Raw genomic sequence first — 14,411 nt, forward strand, 5'->3', positions numbered from 1 at the left:
CTTCTCCCTGGCTTGTCCCACTTTCCCCATGTAATTAATCATCACCTGCTTTCTGTTGCTGCAGATGAGGTTGCATTTTCTAGAATTTTATATAAATGGAATCGGAAAGAATGTACTCTTTTTTTTTCTGACTTTCACTCAGCATGATTATTTTGAGATCACCCCTGTTGGATTATTTGTAGTATATTTATTCTTAATGCTGATATAGATAAACCACAGTTTCTTTATGCATTCACCTGTTGAAGGACATTTGGGTTGCTTCTAGTCCTTGCTTATTAAAAATAAAGCTATGGACATTCATGTACATATTCTTGATTGGAGAATGCCTTCATTTCTCTTGGGAGAGGATTTTCTTTTATTTTAAATTTTAATTTCAATCTTCCTAGTACTCCTGTCCCCCATCTGCCCAGTTCTCCCCCACACCCTACAATCACTATCAATAATACCTTCTTCATCCTTCTCATGTTCATTTATACAGACATAAGCAATACGCCCCCTCTTTTTACACAGAAGATAGCATATTACATGCAGTATTTTGTATCTTTTTTCACTTGACATGAATCTCAGAGTGCTTATAGCCCACAGAAGCTTCCTCATCTTAGCTGTGCAGTATTCCTTTTTGTGTTTGTACTATAATTTATTTAACCAGGTCCTCTCTAGGGACCTGTGTTGTCCCTAATCATTTGCTACTAAAAACCATGCAGTAATGAATAATCTTTCATTTTGTACCTGTGTAATTATACCTGTAGAGGGAATTAAAAGGGATGTATGTTTGTTAATTTTGACGTATGTTCCCAAATTGCCCCCCATGGAGTTGGGTCACTACACAGTGGCATCAACAATGTATAAGAGCATTTACTTCCCCTTGGCGTTGCCAATAAGTTGTCTTATTTTAAACTTCTGGGTTTTTGCCAATCTGATAAGTGAAAAATGGCATCTCACATAGTTTTAATTTTCATCTGTCTTAGTACAAGATTATTTTTTTCAAATGTTTAATAGCCATTTTATTTCCTTTAAAATACAATTTTATTTCCTTTAAAATACAATTATTTTTGAAATTGGTATGTTGTTCTTTTTCTTATCGGTTTCTAGAAGTTCTTTATTAGGCAAATTAAGTTCTTGTGATTCATATCAGTTCGTTATCTGCCCCTGACTTAGCTGTTAATTTTCTGCCATAGAGAAATAGTATGTATGTGTGAGAAAGAGCAAACATCAGTGTTTTTTAATGGCTTCTGGGTTTTAAGTCACAGAAAGTCCCGCTCATTGCAAGATTATAAAGGGATTCTCTAGTTTTTTTTTTCCAGACCATTTATGGTTTTGTTTTTATGCTTAATTATTTGATTCAAATCACTATGTCTTAATTAACCTGGTATGCCACCTCCCTCACCAACAACTTCTTGTAAGAGCGGCACGTAGAAACAATCCAAGAGGTTCAGCTTTAAGGCACAGCCATCCAGTGCAATACACTGTTTTTTGTTGTTTTTTTTCCAACCCTTGGTTGACCTCACAGATTGCAAGGAACTTGTCAGCTTACAATCTCTTATTTTTTATTTTTATTTTTTTACACCTACAGCACCTGGTCTTCCTACGTGGTCTCCCATCCCAGTACTAACCAGGCCCCACCCTGCTTAGCTTCTGAGATCAGAAGGGATGGGACTTGTTCAGGGTGGCATGGCCGTAGACGGTAACACACTTTCAAATTGCAAATTATTTTAAGGAAGTATTGAGTGACCTGGAAAAGGGTGAGTTAAATGAGAAATACAGAAATTCAAACTGTGCAGCGGCATTCCGATTTTTCTTTCGAAACATGTCTATGAGAAAAGAATCTGGTGAGAATGGCGATTAATATCAGGCAGGTTTTGTGTGGGCACATTTAGTCATTCATTAAGCTATCCATGGATGCTTGTATCACAAAAGAGTGGCATCACCACTCATAAAGTTGCCTTGCTGAAAAAAATCACATCTGAAACAGAAAAAATGTCTAGAATGTCCAATGTTCAAAAAATGTCCAAAATAGTAGCTATGAGTCACCTGTGGCTGTCAAACACTTGAAATGTGGCCAGTCCGAACTGAGATGCACTCTGAATGTAAACTACACACCGGATTGGGAAGGCTTGAAAAAACAAAAAGATTGTAAACTACCTGACTAATTTTTAAGCTATCGATTGCATGTTGAAATAATCAAATTTTGGATGTGTTGAGTAAAAATAAGATGATTAAAATAAATTTCATCTCTTTTTTACCTTTTTAAATTAAAGTGGCTACTAGAAAATTTAAAATTGCCCATGTGACTCGAATTTGTGGCTCATATTATGTTTTTATTTTCAGCACTGGCCAAGATCTACCAATTTTTACGAAATACAGATAACGGGGGAACATCACAAATGTCATCACAAGGATGCTGTCAAATAAATCCATACTGTGGAATATGAAGCAGGACAAATCTGTCTTCTTTAACAAATAAATTGACAGAAAAAAAGGCGGTGAGAGAAGTTTTAGATCAAAAGAGATTTTAAAAACATTTCAACCCAATTCAATGTATGGACATTTTGGGATCCCAATTCAATCCACTTCTAAAATAATAAAACAAAATGTAACTAAACAAATTATAACATTTATGAGACAATGAAAAATTTGCACACTTACTGGACATTTGATGATATTAAGTTCTAAAAGTATAATAATGCTATTATGGGTAATTTAAAAATAAATAGTATTTATCTCCTAGAAAGCATACATACTCAAATATTTACAGATGATGGAACGTCTGGTATTTGCTTCAAAACAATCCAGATGAGGAGGAAGTGGGAACACGGGAGGAGATGAAACAAGATTGGGTTGACAATGGTTCATGTTTTACAATCTACTTTTTTTCATTGTGGGAAAATACACATCCTAATAAACCATTTTAACTATTTCCAAGTGTATAGTTTAGTGGCATTAAGTACATTTCTCTCTCTCTTTTTTTTTTTTGCTTAAAATTCTCCCAAATAAAAGGTTAAAATAAAAATTTTGAATAAGCAAATGGGTATCAAAATAAAATATGTAGGTAAATATAATATTGAGTTCCCAGAAGGGCTAGTGCAATGATTTTTGTTTCTCTCTTTAGTTTCTTAAATTTCTATAATGAAAATGCTAATTTTTAGAGATTATTTTTTATAACTATAAGAAAAAGCTAGAGATGACATTGTTTTTCAGGACAATTCTTCACACGTGTTCCGAGGACAAGCGCGGCTCCTGGGGATTTGGCCGGAGGAGGAGCGCCACCTTGTGGCGGACACGAGAGCCACTCTTGCTTGTTCCTTACCCGCGAATCTGGGCTCCTGCGAGGGAAGGAAGGTGTTGCTGGCGGCTGAGCGCTCCGGTGCGCGACTCCTGAGCGCAGAGCGGGTACCCGAGGTGGCATCAAGGTCTTATTCTCGAAGGTGAGAGAGTCAGAGGAGAAGCTAAAGGAGAGACGAGTAGCAACTTTCCTCTTCCTTCCTCCTTTTTTGGAGGTCCAAATCACTTATTTAACAGTAATTCATTCATTCATCAAACATTTACTTAACATCTACTGTGTGCCAGGCCCTGTTCCAAGCACTGGAAACAAAGATCCTTGCCTTAATGAAGCTGACACAACTACTGTGTGTGAGAGACACAATAAACAAGTAAAGGAAATAGTGTGTTATGTGGTGATAAGTACTAGGGAAAAAAAATAAATCTAAGAAGGGAGACACTGAATGGGGGGATGTTTGCCATTTTAAATAGAGTGGTCGGAAACGATCTCATTAAGAGGAGTTTGAGAAGCATTCGAGATCTTGCTCCCCCACATGTGCTGTCAGTTTGGCTTAAATAAACTTTATAAGACTTCTAAGAAGAAGAAGAATGAGGAGAAGGGGAAAAAGTTTGAGCAAGGAAGTGAAGGATGTGAAGGGGTAAGTCAGGCAGATATTTGAGGGAACATCCCAGGCAGAGGGAAGAGCCGATGCAAAGGCCCTGAGGCAGGAACCTAACTAATGTGTTTGAGGAACATTAAGAAGGCCGATGGAGAGAAAGACAAACGAGAGAGGTATACATATAGGTACACATTATTTTTTTGAACCTTTTGACAACCAGTCTCATGACTCCTATTCCTAAATACTGCAATTTATATTTCCCAAGAAAAAGAACATTCTCTTGCAGGGGGTTTCTCTACCTTGTCACTGTTGACATTTGGGTTGGACAATTTTCGCTGTGGGCGGCTGTCCTGTGCATGGTAGCATTTTTAGTATCCCTGGCCTGTACCCACTAGATGTCAGTAGCACACACTCCCAGCAGTGACAACCAAAAATGTCTTCAGACATTGCCGAATGTCTCCTGGAAGATAGAACTGCCCCCCAGTTGAAAATCATCACTTATATAACCACAGTACAATGGTCACGATCAGGAAATTTAATATCGATCTAATATTGGCTAAACTACAGATGTTATTCGAATTTTATCAGTTGTCCAATAATGTCTTTTTTAGCAATTTTTTTTCTTTCTGGTCCCTGGTCCCACCCGGGATTACATGTTGCAGTTAGATGTCACATTTTTTATAACTTCCTTTCATCTAGGACATTCTTTCTCCTTTCTCTGTCTTCATGGCACTGGCAGTTTTAGTATATGTGCTGCCGAAGTGAGCACGGCACTGGCACTTTTGAATGTCATAGGCCAGTCATTTTGTAGAATGGCCCTGCTTGGGTTTGTCTGGCTTTGCATATGCCAGTGCTGAGCTGATTGAGAAGGGAAGGTTCAGTGGTGAGACGTCCAGCTGGAAGAATGCACAAGAGGCTGACATTCGAATGGAACAGCAGGCACCGACTTTATTGCAGGGAGCATACTTCTAGTGCGGAGAACGTGCTTCTGCTTCCTTAAGGGACCGCATGGGCTCCACATATATCAGAGCACAATAGTGGCATTCTGCCACACATGCATGATACAATAAGCTGGATCATGCTTACAAGAGTTAGGAGCAGGCACCCTACTACATTAATGTAACTAACAACTTAAATCCGGGGTCCTAATCTTGGCCAGGATCCTGGATCACAGCCAGACCTGGGACCCGCCAGGCCTGGGACCCACAGCGTAATGATTAGATTTAGGTTACCCATCTTTGGAAGGAATATCACCAAGGTGATAGAGTGTCCTTTGTGCCTATACGGGAAGACACATGATAGTTATTTGCTCCATACTGGTCATTTTCACTATGATCACTTGGTTAAAGCCCTGTGTGTTTCTCCACATAAAGTTATGATATTTCCCTTTGTAATTAAAGTGTCTTATGAGCAGATACATTAAAGCTACGCAAATATCTGTTTCTCATGAAAATTTCACCCACTCCGTTTAGCATCCATTGATGATTCTTGCCGGAATCAATTGTCCTGATTGGTTGCTTTAAGTAATTGTTTTAAATAAATACTGAATAAGGATTGTTAAACAAACAAACACACAAACAAAAAACTTTCAGTGCTGAAAGCTTTTCTAAAAGAAAAAGTTTATTGAGCTGTATATATGCTAGCCAGTAAAAGGACCAGGTCATGGGTGTACCATAAGCAGCAGAGCTGCGTGGAAAAGACAAGCAGGTCCCTACCACCCTAGAGTCGAGGGGCACTTTTATATACTATGTTTGAGGAAGAAAGAGGTAAGTTGTTTTGGAATAATTTGTATTAGTTACAGATAAGGGGGCAGGAAAAGAGGAAGGGGGGGCAGTTCTATGATAGGTGCACAGTCTGTAGGGAAGAAATATTTACTACTTTTGATTGGTTACGGGCAACACACCTGAAAGTCCATGCACATGCAGGATGCAAGGCATCTAGCGGAGGGCTGACAGATGCCTGGAGGTCGACTCAAAGCTCCAACATACATTCAGAAATGTGAGCAGTCTTTTATTAACCTGCCCACACTATTAACTGGTTGACTACTATGTCTTTCTCTCATTCTCTGGCTGCTGTCATTTAATTTAGAACTTCTCAGAATTTTTCTCTGGTCAAGACAAAAGGCTACTTTTAACATATGTGAAGTACAAAGAGTAACAATGAAACACACATGCATGTAAATTTTGCTAATAAGGAGACACATGAGGACACGTGAAACCCTGCAGCCTCCTCCCTGGAGGTAGATGTAAACTGTTCAAAGCTGAGGGGAGGGCAGCGGGAAGCCTGGGATTGGTGGGGTCTTGGATTAACTAAACTTGGAGACAGGGATAAATTCCAGAGCTATTTCAGGTGATGAACTAGTGGGATGTAGACCAGCTGGATTTGGAGTCTAGGGAGGAGGGTGGAGCCTGTCGCTAGAGACTGGGTTGAAAGATATGCTGCCCTTCGAAGCCCCAACCCAGCAGTCAGCCCTCGGGGTCAGGGGTGTGAGCGTTGAGGGGCAGGCACAATCTCTCTGGGGGTGGCTGGGCGGGGACATCTCTGGAGTTTCCAGGAGGTCGTTGCACTGGCGAAGAGTGTGAAAGTGGCTCCCAGTGGGTTCAAGTGAGTCCTAGAGTGGCAAGCCTCACCTAGGACAGGGTGGGACAAAGAAAGATCACATTTTCTACCATGAATGGTGTTAAGAATCTGGGGGAAAAGTTATTTAAGAGGTCAAGATAATTGCATCTCTTCCCCTCACCCACCCAATCAAAGTTCCTTCTCCCCGGTCCATATGTCCACACCGGCTGTCTAGTCTGGGACTCTTCCAGGTGCCCTCGGAAATCCTAGATCTCCATGGAGCTCCGATTCACCTTTTGTTCCTTTCGTTCAGTGAACAAGTATTTATTGAACACCTCATGCATGCCAAGCATTGTTCTAGGCTTTGGGAACCAGGCAGTGTTGAAGACAGACAGAAGTCTTGCACAGGCAGGGCTAATGTTCCAGTGAGGAAAAGACAGACATGGGTAAGAGGATTAGAAGGGAAAAAAATAGCACAGGCTAAGAGGGCTCTTGAGCGGAGAAAGGGGGAAAAGTGGCTCGGGCAGCCTCATTGTGACATTTGAGCAAAGACCAAAAGAGATGAGGAGGAAGCCTCGTGGTCATCTGCGGGAAGAACATTGCAGGCAGATGGAGCTGCGGGTGCTGCAGGTGCAAAGACCCGATGCAGGTCAGTGCCTGGTGGAAACGGAATAAGTGAGGGCAGTAGGCGGAGAGAGGAAGAAAAGAAGCGACAGAAACAGGTCCTGCCGGGCCTTGCAGGCCACTGTAAGGATTTCGGTTCCTACACAGGAGACCTATATAGAGGGTCTGAACTGAGGAAGAACCATGTTTTTGCCCCCATATTGGTCCCTCCTTCATCCCTCACCTAGTTACAGCTCCCCCCGGGCTGAAGCCCTATCTTTCTCACCTCCTAAGTTTCACCACCATCTGGCTCCCCTTCCCCCTCCATCTCTCTCTCACTCCCCATTTTCATCCTATTCAGTGTTTCTAGAAAAGTTAGTACACAACACATGAACACAAAGACATAATACTAATAGCATTCCAAAGTGGCAATGGTCAGAAAAACATAGAAAACAGAGCTTCTGTCTACAAAAGCAGCCCTCTCTCCCTCAAAAGAGAATATCCTAAGGTGGAGAATGGGACCTGTAGGAAGAAACTATGAAACTTTATCAAGAGGTTAACACATATAAGACTTGGATGAATTAACAGGTATATCATGTTTATGGATGAAAGGATTGATCTTATTTTTTAATGCCAATTCTTGCCCAATTAAAGTATGTTTATTGCAATTTCTATTTTTAAAAACTCAGTGAACTCAAAATGGATCAAGAAACTAAACTTAAGAAACAAGACTATAAAACTCTTAGGAGAAACAAAGGAAATCTTCATGACCTTGGATTTGTCAATGCTTTCTTGGCTTTGACACCAAAAGCCCAGGCAACAACAGAAAAAATAGATAAATTAGACTTTATCAAGATTAAAAACTTTTGTGCATCATAGGACACTATCTGCAGAGTGAAGACAACCCACAAAATGGGAGAGAAAATATATACGATAAGGGCTAAATATCCAAAATATATGAAGAACTCCTACAACTTAAAAATAAAAACCAAATTTAATTCAAAAATAGGCAAAAGACTTGAATAAACATTTCTCCAAAAATGCCCAATAAGCACATGAAAAGATGCCCAACATCACTAGTCATCAGGGAAATGCAAATCTAAACTATAATAAGATGCCACTTCACATCCACAAAAATCGCAATGTTTTTTTAAATGGTCAGTTTGAAACTAATACGAAAAAAAAATGAGTCAGTTTGGTTTCAGGTAACTCTTATAAAATTTTAAAAACCGAAAAATAAGTGTTGGCAAAGATATGATCAAACTGGAACCAATGTGCATTGCAGGTGAGAATGTAAAATGGTGCAGCGGCCACTGTAAAAAACATTTTGGCAGTTCCTCAAAAAATTAAACATAATGAAAATGGTTAAAATGATCAGTTTTATGTTACATATTTTTTACTACCATAAAAATTTCAATGGAACCTGAGAGCTCTGATTCCAAACCACCCACACCAAGACATATTTTAATAAAAGTACTGGACTTTAAAGAAAAATAATAATCTTTTGGGAATCTAGGACAAAAGAGCAAATGATTTATAAGGGAAAGAAAATTTGATTCTCACCAGATTTTTGAGAGTAATGTTTTCTGCAAGAAGAAAATGGAGTGACATGTTTAAAGATATTCTAGGAAAGACAAATGTGAGCTGAGGATTTTACATGCAGCGAAACCGAGTTTCAAATATAAAGGATATAAACTGTTATGAACACGTGAGCACTGAGGGAATATAGTTTCCATGAAGTCTTCTTGAAGATTCTACTCCAGACAAATGATTAGAGAGACGTGAATATAGGACTGGCAGAGAGTGTGAAGCGTATAGTTGCTTGTAAAACTGAGACAGGGGAATAACAAGGAAAGAGTACGGTACGTAGTGGCAAAATGTGCTCACAGTGTAGATGCGGGGTACAACTATTAAAAAAAGAATGAAATGGGGAGAACATACATAGGCAAAAGATAGTTTTATATCTAAAGGAGAGCTTTGCTGGATATATTATTCTTGGCTGGTAATTCCTTCTACTTAATAGTTTGAATATTTGATTCCACTCCTCTCTTGCTTTTAAGGTTTGTGCTGAGAAGTCTGAAGATTGTTTAATGGGTTTTTCTTCATAGGTTACTGTCTTTCTTCCCTTGGCTTCCTTGAGAATTATTTCTTTGTCATTATTTTTTGACAATTTTAATATAATAGGTCTTGGGGAAGGCCTTTTTCAGTTGAGGTAATTGGGTGTTCTGTTTGCTTCTTCCCTGTGAAGATCCAGCTCATTCCTTAGATTTGGTAAATTTTTGTCAACTATTTATTTGAATGTACTCTCTATTCCCTTCTCCTTCTCTTTTCCTGCTTGTACACCCATTATTCTTATGTTGTTTTTCCTGATGGTGTCAGATAGTTCTTGTATAGTTCTTTCATTTATTTTATTTTATTTTTTTTTTCATTCTCAGGTCTCTCTCTTCCTTCTGAGTCATTTCCAGATTTCTGTCTTTAATATCACCAATTCTTTCCTCCATCCGGTCAGCTGTATTTCTCAAGCTTGCTATTTCATTATCTCTTTAATGTGTTCTCCATCTCCAGAAGTTCTATTTGGTTTATTTTTAGAGTTTCGGTCTCCTTGCTAAAAAACTCATTTTTTTTGGACTCTTTTGATTCTAAGTTCTTGGACTCGTTGATCAAATTTTACTTGCATCTTACCGAGTTTTTTAGAAGAGCAATCCTGAATTCTCTGTCATTTAAATTGCATATTCCTATGTCTTTATTTTCAGGAGATTTTACTCTTTCTTTCTGAGCTGCCTCATCACCTTGCTTGTTTATGGTGTTTGATGGACTATTTCTCTGCCTAGGTTTAAAGGGAGTGTACTCTATTTTTTTTCAAAAAGATTTTATAGAAGTCTCTCTTTAGCCCATTGATAAGAAGGGGTTTTTCTTTTGATTTCCAGTAGGTGGCATCCAAACCTCTTGGATCCTGCATTCAGGCTAAAAATGATTTTTTTTCCTCTCTCTCTGTCTGATTTACAGTATATTCGATCTGCAATCAGATCCCCTTGGTCCTAGCGCCTGTCCAAGGTACGGGCTGTGGTTTAAGTTTCAGCACCATATCTGGGAGAATATAGAGGCGGAGGGAGAGGTGCACTCTGCCTTGGTGGGTGGCAGTTGCTGCTAGTCTCCCCTGTCTTAGCCTCCCGCTTGGCAACGTCAGAGGCTAAGACACAGCTGTTGCCGCTCCGCGCTTAGTTCCCACTCCACTTTCTGCCCCGATCCCTGGGCTCTGCTGCATGGAACTCTCTGATCCCTCAGGCAGGGCTGTTCTGGGATCCAGCAGCAAATTCTCCCCACCTCTCTTGCAGGGAGCTCTGGCTGCATATGGCAGCTCCTTGTTTCTCCTAATCTACTTCCCAGACTCACGCAGTTCCCACTTTTTGAAGCTCTTATGAGCAGATCTCTCAGACTTCCTTGTGTGCGGGTTGGGTGTTATTTGTTGAGTTTTAGATGTTCAGCTTGTTATTATTTCAAGGGGAGAGATCTGGGGAGACCCCTCACTATGCAATACTTCAGATGTCACTCCCCAAAGAGAGAGTTTCAAAGTGCTTTTAGTCACATATTGGTGGGAGCATTGACATTGTTATTTTGAGACTGTCATGTGTGCAATTTTGATTAAAGCAAATAAATAATTATGAGATACTGTAATTCTGTTTTCTCCTGTGTCCTTGAGAACTAGGATTTTTATGGGAGAAAGGAGAAATGGATAGCAGAATTATTACTGTTAGTTTCCTATGGCTGCTGTAACAAATAGCCATAATCTTAGTGGCTTAAAACAACATTAATATATTATCTTACTTTTTTGAGGTCAGAAGTCCAACATGGGTCTCACTGGGCAAAAACCAAGATGTCTTTAGGGCTGTGATCCTTCTGGAGGCTCTGGGGAAATAATTCATTTCCTTACCTTTTCCAGCTTATGGAGGCACCTGCGTTCCTGGGCTGGTGGCCCCCCTTCCAGCAAGGACAACAGCAAGGACAACAATCTGACCTCTGCTTCTGTTGTCACATCTCCTTCCAGCTCTTTTATTTTTTTTTATTATTATTATTTATGCCTACAGCACCTGGTCCTCCTAGGTGGTCTCCCATCCAAATACTAACCAGACCTGACTCTGCTTAGCTTCTGAGATCAGACATCGGGCTTATTCAGGGTGGCATGGCCATAGACCATGGACCATGGCTTCACTAGTGCATGAACTCAGGACCTTCTGCATGTAAAGCAGATGTGCTAACCACTACACTATGGAACCACGTCCTCCTGTCAACTCTTATAAGGACTTTAATATGACATTGGACCCACCCAGATAATCCAGGATAACCTCCCCACCTCAGGATCCTTAATATAATACATCTGCAAGACCCTTTTGCCATGTAAGGTCACATATTCATAGGTTCCAGAGATTAGCATGTGGACATCTTTGGTGGGATATTATTCTATCTACCAAAAAGAGGTTGAGTAAGAATTATGTAGTCCTGAAATTGTATTTGAAAATATCAAAATGAACTTATAAAGTCTTTTATATACCATAAAATGTACAAATATGTATATGTATAATATTTACATAAACTATTTTATAATAAGATTGTATAAGACATATCTATATATTATATATACTTACATATAAATTTATTTATAAATATACTATATTTTATTATAATATATTAGAATACTATTATACATTATATTATATCATATCATGCTATATATGATATCATATATTTATATATAATTGTAATATAATTATATATCATAATACTATTATACGTTATATTATTTCATTATGATATATATGATATATATCATAGTCATGTGATGTAATATAATATATACATTCCCCCAATTAGCTCTGTTCACTGAAAAAGTCTAGATACAATGACCAACCCTACAGCAAGTGAGCATTCCTAGCACACTAACTAGTATATTTCCCACCGAAAAAAAAAACACCAGAGTTTCTGCTAGATGCCAAGCCTGGGATAGAATATGTCCAAGATGAGCCTGGAACATATGAGAGAGCAAGAAAACTGTCAGAGACTACCAGAGTCACTTCAAAAAGTTTCAACCTGCAGAGACTCCCACTGGCCAGGTGAGTCCATCGATGAGGATAAGTACAAGGGGTTGGAGCACGACGTATTTCAATCCATAAGCTCACAATGACTTAAAAAACAATAAAAGCCTAATTTATCACCTTCAGAGGATGGTGGGAAATTTATTTATTATTTTGAAAACTGGTATATAAAGTGAAAGAAGCAAGCACTTGTCTTGCCTTTCCCACAGGAATTTCCTCTGGGTAACACACAGGAAGTAAGGGGAAGCATCTGGCAAAGGAAGAATTCTAATAAACGAGTAAGAATGCTGGAGGAAGGTCACTATTTTGCAAACATCAATGGCTTGGCCTCATATAAAGAAGGACAGTTAAAGAATATGAGCCTCCTGGTGAAGGGCATAACACTACTCACAGTGGTGCCAAAGGAATCAAACCTGAGTCTGACCCCAGTTCTAGAACAAACTGCTAATTTGCAGGGCGTACGGAGGACAGAGCAACATACTGAACTGCGACATGAGTGTGGAATCAGCGACACCCCGACCATGGGAAACACTTTAGGACGAACAGCCTGAGTTGTGCAACTGATTTATCATAAGGAAAGGAAAGGGATGAAAGGGGAACCTTGGAATTAACAGACACTTAAACAACATATGATTTTCTTTTTGAATGGGCAAGACTAAACTACAGTGTCTAGAGATTCATATTTGAGTGATAAGCTATTCAGAAATGTGAGGCAGTGATTATTACAAAAGCCACAACAGTGGTTACTTTGTGGAGTAACGAGGCAGTTTGTGACTGGGATGTGGTGCATGGAGGGGCTTCTGGGGTAGCTGGCAATATGTCGACCTGGGTAGGGGTTATAATTATGTTCACTTCCCAGCAGCATTTCTTGAACTCAGCAATATTGATTTTCAAGCCAAATAATCATTTGTTTGGGGGGCTTCCCTGTGCACTGTAGGATGGTTAGCAGCATCCCTAGCCCCCATACACTAGGTGCCAATAACAGCCCTCCCCCCACTCCATCACGACAATCAAAAATGTCTCCAGATATTGCCATATGTCTCCCAAGGGACAAAAATCACCGTGGTTGAGAACTTCCCTTCAATACTCCTTAAGCTTTACATTTATTTTATATGGTTTCTCGAGTCTGGCTCTGTGTGCCTGCATTTTATTTTACAATAAAAATAGTTTTAAAATTCCAATGGAGTTTTCATGAGGAAACTCGACAGAATTCTACATAAAGTTTATCTGCACGAAAAAAAAGACAATTGAGTAGCCCAAAATTTTTGTAAAAAGAGGAGCATCAGATATTGAAATATATTCTAAAGCTACAGTAGTTAAAGCAGAGTGGCACTGGAACGAATAATAGAGAAAGGAATCTGGAATGCAATAACGTGCCTCCGCATGGGCTCCATTTGGTCCGATAAAATCTGAGCTGCTTCACATACTCTTTCCTGCCTGTGTCTCCAGGTCCTCCCACCAACAAACTGACCTTTTCAAAGTCTCCCATATATGGAAGTTCCTACTTCTTTTGCACGTCTAGTTTCTCCTATTTGGAGCACTCTTCCTTAAGTGTCGCCCTGCAGCCTGCCTCCCCAGACCCTTCAGGTCAGGGATTTGGCCCTCCTTTCTCCTCTCACAGACTCCAACTTCCACCTGTCAACCCCCTACGATAAACTTTGGCTTGAAAATACGTCTCTGTCTCTGAGATTCGAGGTCCAGGATGGCAGGAATTGTGTCCCTTCGGGGACCTACACAGTGCCACGTACACAGTCGGTGCTCAATAAGTGCTAAAACGATCAGGGGGAAAAAAAACAGTCTATACAGTCACTTTAGATCATAATATATTCCAAACGGGTTCAAATGTTAAATGTAATTTTAAATCATTCTTTCAACGAACATTTACTGAGCACTGACTGTGTGCCTGGGGCAGTGGATAAAGCAGTGACCAAAATCAATCAATTCCCTGTCTTAGTGGCGCTGAAACCAGTAGGAGAAACATGTTCAGGGAAGACAGTTCAGGAAGGTGGAACAGCACGTGTGAAGACTCTGCGGTGGGAAGATCCAGGGTCCTGTTACTTCACCCAGACACTGAGACATGAGCACGCAAAGGATCTTCCAAACACGCAAATGCCCCCAGTGACTCTCCCGCTCAGAGTCTTCTCACGGCTCTCTAGTGTCCCGTGGATCATTTCCAAGGTCCTTAGCTCTGCGCTGGGCGCACTTGGCAGCTGCGCTCGGAGCTCCGCCCCACCGGATCTCGGGGACTGTCACTCAAGGCCCCGCCCCCAGATACGCCTCA

General features: G+C 40.0%; 1 pseudogene; it reads right to left on the minus strand.

Moving 5' to 3' along the window:
* Positions 1 to 1,564: 1,564 nt before the first annotated feature.
* LOC120599386 (uncharacterized) lies at positions 1,565 to 1,683 on the minus strand (annotated as a pseudogene).
* Between the last annotated feature and the right edge of the window lie 12,728 nt (positions 1,684 to 14,411).

The sequence above is a fragment of the Pteropus medius genome, unplaced genomic scaffold (genome assembly GCF_902729225.1).
Source record: "Pteropus medius unplaced genomic scaffold, Ma_sr-lr_union100, whole genome shotgun sequence".
Lineage (NCBI taxonomy): Eukaryota > Metazoa > Chordata > Mammalia > Chiroptera > Pteropodidae > Pteropus > Pteropus medius.